At 40.2% G+C, this 6836-nt stretch overlaps 1 non-coding gene across 1 annotated transcript; it reads left to right on the top strand.

Moving 5' to 3' along the window:
* Positions 1–2130: 2130 nt before the first annotated feature.
* On the top strand, positions 2131–2233 carry LOC120243142. Its single transcript, XR_005531232.1, has one exon. It is a non-coding gene; the product is annotated as a U6 spliceosomal RNA (small nuclear RNA).
* Positions 2234–6836: the final 4603 nt, after the last annotated feature.

Raw genomic sequence — 6836 nt, 5'->3', positions numbered from 1 at the left:
GCATCTCAGCTGAATGGCTTATAGGCCAGCCATATTATAGGATTGGTCTAGAACTGTGAGTTGGATGACAGAGGAGAAAGACAAGGTATGAAGGGAGTTGAGGGCACTGAAGCCGGGCAGAATATGACACTGCTCTAGGAATGTGATTGGAAGAGAGATCAGGAAAGGAAAAAAAAGAAAAGAAAAAAAGGAAGGGGATTGAAAACACTGGTTAGAGAATAGGTCATGTGACCAATTAAGAGCTCTAGGCCAGATATGGAAATGGGACCAAGAATAAATTGGAAGAAAAAACAATATTACAGGAATAGAGCTCTTGATGAGACTCTGGATCAGGCACTGGGGGGTAATATGAATGGAAAGAGAAGGGTTTTGAAATCACTCAGAGCTACTCTATAACAAAGTAGAGAGTATGGCTAAGGGATTGGGTTGAAGTGGCCTCGGAACTGTGATTCTTGAGTGTTCAACAGACCATCCACAGGAATGTTGAAATATCCTAGGAAATGATGAAATAAATTGAGATTTAAAGGCTTAACGTGATCCAGGCATAATGTTATTGTGGGGGGATAACCTAGGGGCTAACGGATATTAGGGACAAAAGAAGGTAAAAGGTGGCAAAATTGGATGGAATGGACTTCAAAGGAATGAAAGTTTTTACAGGAAAGTGAAATGTTTTAAAAGAGACTATAGGACTAAATACGAATATCAATTCTGAGCCTTGTGATATGTAGAATTTGAGGACATTCTCAAAGCAAGCTCTCAAAGTGAGATCTTTAAGAGATCAAGGAAATAGAAGACATGTTCATTTAAAAAGCTGAAGGTATAGGTGTGTTTGTATATAGCAGAAAAGGTTGCCAAAGCCCACCCTGGATAGGGTTGAAGAAGGGAATTGTGCGAAAAGTGAGGATGAGCTCTCACGAGGGCATGCTGTCAGGTACACAGCAGCTGGGAGACCAGAAATGAGAGGAAGCTGATGGTTGGGTGAAAGGGCTGTCTTCTGAGCAGTAAACAGGAATGAAGTTTGGATGGAACTATAGTTTCTCAGTTTTTGGCCCAGTTGTTTTAAACAGAACTGATAAATTGGTGGTCCTGGCAATGTTTGTTATCTTTGTAGGAGTGTTTCTAGATCCATGGCATGGTGGTAATTGCTGGATCCTTTCAGAACTGCTATGCAAAATGCTGAGTGTGGTAATAGATGGTCTAGTTTCTGCTGGACTTTTTATGGCAGCTAGTGCTTTGCCCTCTCTGGCAGGCATGGCATGCAGCAGGCATGCCAGAAGACAGAGCACAAGGACTTTTCTCCATAGAATTGCCCCTCTTTGGCATAAGGGCCAGTGTTTGTGCTTCACGTAAGATGCAATTCCTTCTTTTCTGCTTTTGCAAAACATTCATCATGTCTTATGGAGAGTATTATACAATGGAAAAAGCACAGTCTTTTACAGACTTGGTTCTGAATCCTGGAAGCTTCTTGGGCAATTTATTTAACTTTTTAGTCTTAATACATCATGGTTACTGTAATAACAGAATTTGTACAAAAAGTACCTAAAACAAAAAATATCAATAAAAATTTTCCCATCATGAATTATTTCATAAGAATCTTATTAAAGACTCCACCACTGTACTAAGTCCTGGGTATCAAATGATGAATATGACATGATCCTTGTCTTCAGATCCTTATGATCCTTACAAGATCATGGGGTGCCTGGGTGGCTCAGTCAGTTAAGGCTCAGCTCATGCTCTCATGGTCCATGGGTATGAGCCCCGCGTCAGGCTCTGTGCTGACAGTTCAGAGCCTGGAGCCTGCTTCAGATTCTGTCTCTCTCTATCTCTGCCCTTTCCCCACTCATGCTCTGTTTCTCTCTCTCAAAAATAAATAAACGTTAAAAAAATTAAAGATCCTTACAGTTCATGGGCACCTGGGTGGCTCAGCCCATTAAGTGTTCAACCCTTGATTTCAGCTCAGGTCATGACCCCAGGGTTTGTGAGACTGAGCCCCATGTGGGGCTCTGTGTTAATAGCATGGTGTCTGCTTGGGATTCATTATCATTCTCTCTCTCTTCCTCCCTCCCACCCTCCCTCCCAAAATAAGTAAATATTAAGAAAAAAAGAAAGAGGATCTTTACAGTTCAATGCTTGCTTTGGTAGCACATATACTAAAATCGGAGTGATGCAGAGAAGATTAGCATGGCTTCTGCACAAGGACGACATGAAAATTCGTGAAGCGTTCCATATTTTTTATACTAAGCAAAATAAGTCAGAGAAAGACAAATACCATATGATTTCACTTACATGTGGAATTTAAGAAACAAAATAGATGAACATAGGGGAAGGGGGAAAAAAGGGAAGCAAACCATATGAGACTCTTAACTATAGAGAACAAACACGGTTGCTGGAGGGGCGGTTTGTGGGGGGGGGAATGAGCTAAATAGGTGGTGGAATTAAGGAGGGCCCTTTTTGTGATGAGCACTGGGTGTTGTGTGTAAGTGATGAATCACTAAATTCTACTCCTGAAACCAATTTTGTACTATATGTTAACCAACTAGAATTTCTTTAAAAAAATTTTTTTAATGTTTGTTTATTTTGAGAGAGGGAGAGAGAGACAGAGCGTGAGTGGAGGAGGGGCAGAGAGAGGAGGACACAGAATCCGAAGGAGGTTCCAGGCTCTGAGCTGTCAGCACTGAGCCAGACGCAGGGCTCAAACTCACAAACCACAAGATCATGACCGGAGCCAAAGTCGGACACTCAACTGACTGAGCCACTCAGGTGCCCCTAACTAACTAGAATTTAAATAAAAACTTGAAACAAACAAAACAGTTCCTTACAGTTCGGTAAAAAGTGAGACAACGATAAATATATTCAATGCCAGATGAGGAGTGCCTTGATAGATGCATGGATGGAAAACAGAGACAGCCCAAGGGAGCAATGATTAGCAGGCTGCCTGCCTGAGGTGGATTGAGAAGGCAGGGAGCCTTCCTGGCTATTCCTCTGTTTTCTCTGTTTATTTTCCTTCCACTCTATGTGCATGTCTGTTTTCATTCTATGCCCATTTCTGAAATATATCCAAGCGTGCTTTTGTCTACTCCGATGGTATCAGTGCTGAGGAGTTCCAGGTCTCTCTACTCAACATCATACCATATATCCAGTTGCCAAACACATATATATTCTTAGGTATATTATTTAGCTCCACAGGAGCTAAAATAGAATTTTATAGTCTTTTCCTCAAAACCTGCTCCTTCACTTTTTGGGTGCCTCCATTTACTCAGTTGTCAACTCAGGAACATCTTTAGTGTTTAGCTCTTCCTAATCCTCCACAGTTAGTGTTCAGCAAGTCACATTAATGATATCTGCAAGACATCTTTCAAGTGTACCCACTTTTCTCCATTTCCATGTTTATAACCCTAGTTTAATATCATCTCTTCCCGAATTACTCCAACAACCTCTAATTTGTCTCCCTACCTCTAACCTTATCTCCTTTTACTCTATTCTCCATACTGCAACCAGAAAATTATTTCTAAAATACAAATCTGATTTCATTCTTTGGCTCAAAAGCCTTCAGAAGCTTCCCATTGCTTCTAGAATAAAATAGTTGGCAGGGCACTGCACAGTCTCATGTTTCCTTACTTCTAACCTTGTTATTTCATCACTGTTCTCCGCTTACTTAATGCTTCCACCAGATAAACCTGCTTCCCCTGGTCTTCCCTAAACCCCAGCTGCTCTGAGCTGACCTCATTTCTGCACCCCTGTCCCCAGAGCACCCAGTACAGTGTATTAAAATACCTAGTTGTTTGTTTCCCTGACTAGAATAGTCTCCTTAGGGCAGAGACCAAGTTGTTTTATTTTTGCTTTGCTTTGCTTTGCTTTGCGCACGCGCGCGTGTGTGCGTGTGTGTGTGTGTGTGTGTGTGTGTAATACAGGAGAGCCTTTAACATGAGGTAGTCATAGGATACACAATCACCTGCCTGTGATTGAGGCTGTAATGTAACCGATTGGGGCCTTCTATATATTCCTTTTTTTTTAAAAAATATTTTTATTTATTTCTAGGAGAGAGAGAGAGAGACAGCGTGAGCAGGGGAGGGTCAGAGAGAGAGGGAGATACAGATTCTGAAATAGGCTCCAGGCTCTGAGCTGGCAGTCAGCACAGAGCCCGACGCGGGGCTGGAACCCACAAACCATGAGATCATGACCTAAGCGAAAGTTGGACGCTTAATCGACTAAGCCACCCAGGCGCCCCGATATTCCTTGAATAGCTACATAAAAGAGAAATTAGAGGTGCCTGGGTGGCTTAGTCAGTTAAGTGTCTGACTTCAGCTCAGGTCATGATCTTGCAGTTCGTGGGTTTGAGCCCTGCATCGGGCTCCATGCTGACAGCTCTGAGACTGGAACCTGCTTTGGATTCTGTGTCTCCCTCTCTCTCTGCCCCTCCCCTGCTTGCACTCTCTCTCTCAAAAAAAAAAATAAATAAATAACCACTAAAAAATAAAAAAAAAACACCATCCAAAATATTTATTTTTCAGTTTATTTATCTATTTGGAGAGAGAGTGTGGGGGAGGGCAGGGAGAGCCTGACACAGGGCTCGAACTCATAAACTGTGAGATCATGACTCAAGCCAAAATTAAGAGTCAGACACTTAACCGACTGAACCACCCAGGTGTCTCCAGAATGTCTTAACAATATACTCAGTATTCAAAAACTAGGTAGCAATGTTGTCTCTATAGTTTACATCTAAATGAAGATGTTTAAAATTAAACTTTCTCTGTCAATGAATGGCCTGTTTTTACATTATTACATGAGGTAGTAGCAGGACCATTTATTCCATTATCTACTTGCACTCCGTATTTAAATATTCCCTAGTATTTGTTCCCTAATAAAGTTAAGTAATTTCAATCTATAGAATAAAATATTGTGGGCCATTTTACCTTATGCAAGGTACTTAAACCTTTAACTATAATAGTTTATAACTAATTATACAAGTGCTTTTGTCTTTACCATCATGATTACCTTTTATGGTCTAGAAATTAGGGGCACCTGGGTGGCTCAGTCGGTTAAGCGTCCGACGTTGGCTCCAGTCAAGATCTCATGGTTCGTGGGTTGGAGCCCCGCATTGGGCTCTGTGCTGACAGATAGCTCAGAGCCTGGAGCCTGTTTCAGAGTCTATGTCTCCCTCTCTCTCTGACCCTCCCCTGCTCACGCTGCCTCTCTCTCTCTCAGAAATAAATAAAACGTTAAAAATTTTTTAAAAAGAAATTAAAACACGCACTCACACAGGTCTTAGTAAAACTTTACACTAATCTTTTATTCAGATTTTGCATAAAATGGCATAAAAGATGAAGTTGGTTCTCAAAGGGAAGTACATTTTTTAAAGTTTATATATTTATCTATTTTGAGAAAGAGAGAGAGAGAGAGAGAGAGAGAGAATCCCAAGCAGGCTCAGTGCAGAGCCTGATGTGGGGCTCAATCTCAAGAACCATGAAGCAAAATCAAGAGTTGGTGGCTTAACGGACTGAGCCACCCAGGTGCCCTGGGAAGTGTTTTGTTGTTTTTTTTTAAATACAATTTATTGTCAAGTTAGCTAACATAGACTATATAGTGTGTTCTTGGCTTTGGGAATTCCCATGATTCATTACTTACATACAACATCCAGTGCTCATCCCAACAAGTGCCTTCCTCAATGTCCATTTTCCCCTCCCTCCTCTCCCCCATCAACCCTCAATTTGTTCTCTGTATTTAAGAGTCTCTTATGGTTTGACTCCCTCTCTGTTTTACTGAGGTACATTATACATACAATAGTTGCATATTTTAAATGTACAATTGGTTCATGTACACACCCATGAAATTGTCAGCACAAAGTAGTAAGCATATTCATCACTCCAGAAAGTTTCTTTATGCCTGTCTGTAATTGCTTCCTCATACCTTATCCAGCCCCCAACTAAAGCCTTCTGTATCCATAGATCAGTTTGAATTTTCTAGAGGTCTATAATAAGTGAGATCATACAGTATTTACTTTTTAAAATCTGGTTTCTTTCAGTCACCATAATTATTTTCAGAGTCACTTTTGTTGCGCATGTCAATGGTTAGTTCCTTTATATTTTGAGTAGTATCCCTTAGAGATGCTGTAAAAAACCAATGTTGAGCTTTCTCCTGTTAAAGAAGAGATTATTATGAAGCATTGGGACTTCTTTTAAACATTTAAATGAAACTTTCTGACCAAAATAGGCTATTAGTCTGTATTAATATTGTGCCTTGGGTACGCTTTCATTATTGCTCATGAAAATTTCAAGGTTAACTTTACAAATTATGTGGTCAAGAGGACCACATTGGCTGCTTAATGAAAACACTATCTTTGAAAGACAAAAGTAAGGGTCACATCCCTTTCTTGTACAAACTCTTTCCCAAATGGAATATTGGCACATCATAATTAGAAAGCTGAAAATCTTATGATCAATTAATTTTCAACAAAGCAGCAAAGAGTATCCAATGGGAAAAAGGCAGTCTCTTCATTAAATAGTGTTGGGGAAACTAGGCAGCAACATGCAAAAGAATGAAGCTGGACCACTTTTCTAATACTATGCACAAAAATAAACGCAAAATGGATAAAAGACCTGAAACCATAAAAATCCTAGAAGACAGCACAATCAGTAATTTGTCTGACATCAGCCATGGCATATTTTTCTAGATATGTCTCCTGAGGCAAAGGAATTAAAAACAAAGATAAACTATTGAGACTGCATCAAAGTAAAAATCTTCTGCACAGCGAAGGAAACAGACAACAAAAGTAAAACAGAACCTACTGAATGGGAGAAGATATTTTCAGATTACATATCTGATAAAGTGTTAGTATC

The sequence above is a fragment of the Hyaena hyaena genome, unplaced genomic scaffold, assembly GCF_003009895.1.
Source record: "Hyaena hyaena isolate Hyena2069 unplaced genomic scaffold, ASM300989v1 scaffold_333, whole genome shotgun sequence".
Classification (NCBI taxonomy): domain Eukaryota; kingdom Metazoa; phylum Chordata; class Mammalia; order Carnivora; family Hyaenidae; genus Hyaena; species Hyaena hyaena.
The sequence above is the reverse complement of the archived record's forward strand: the minus strand, read 5'-3'. Positions and strand labels throughout refer to the sequence as shown.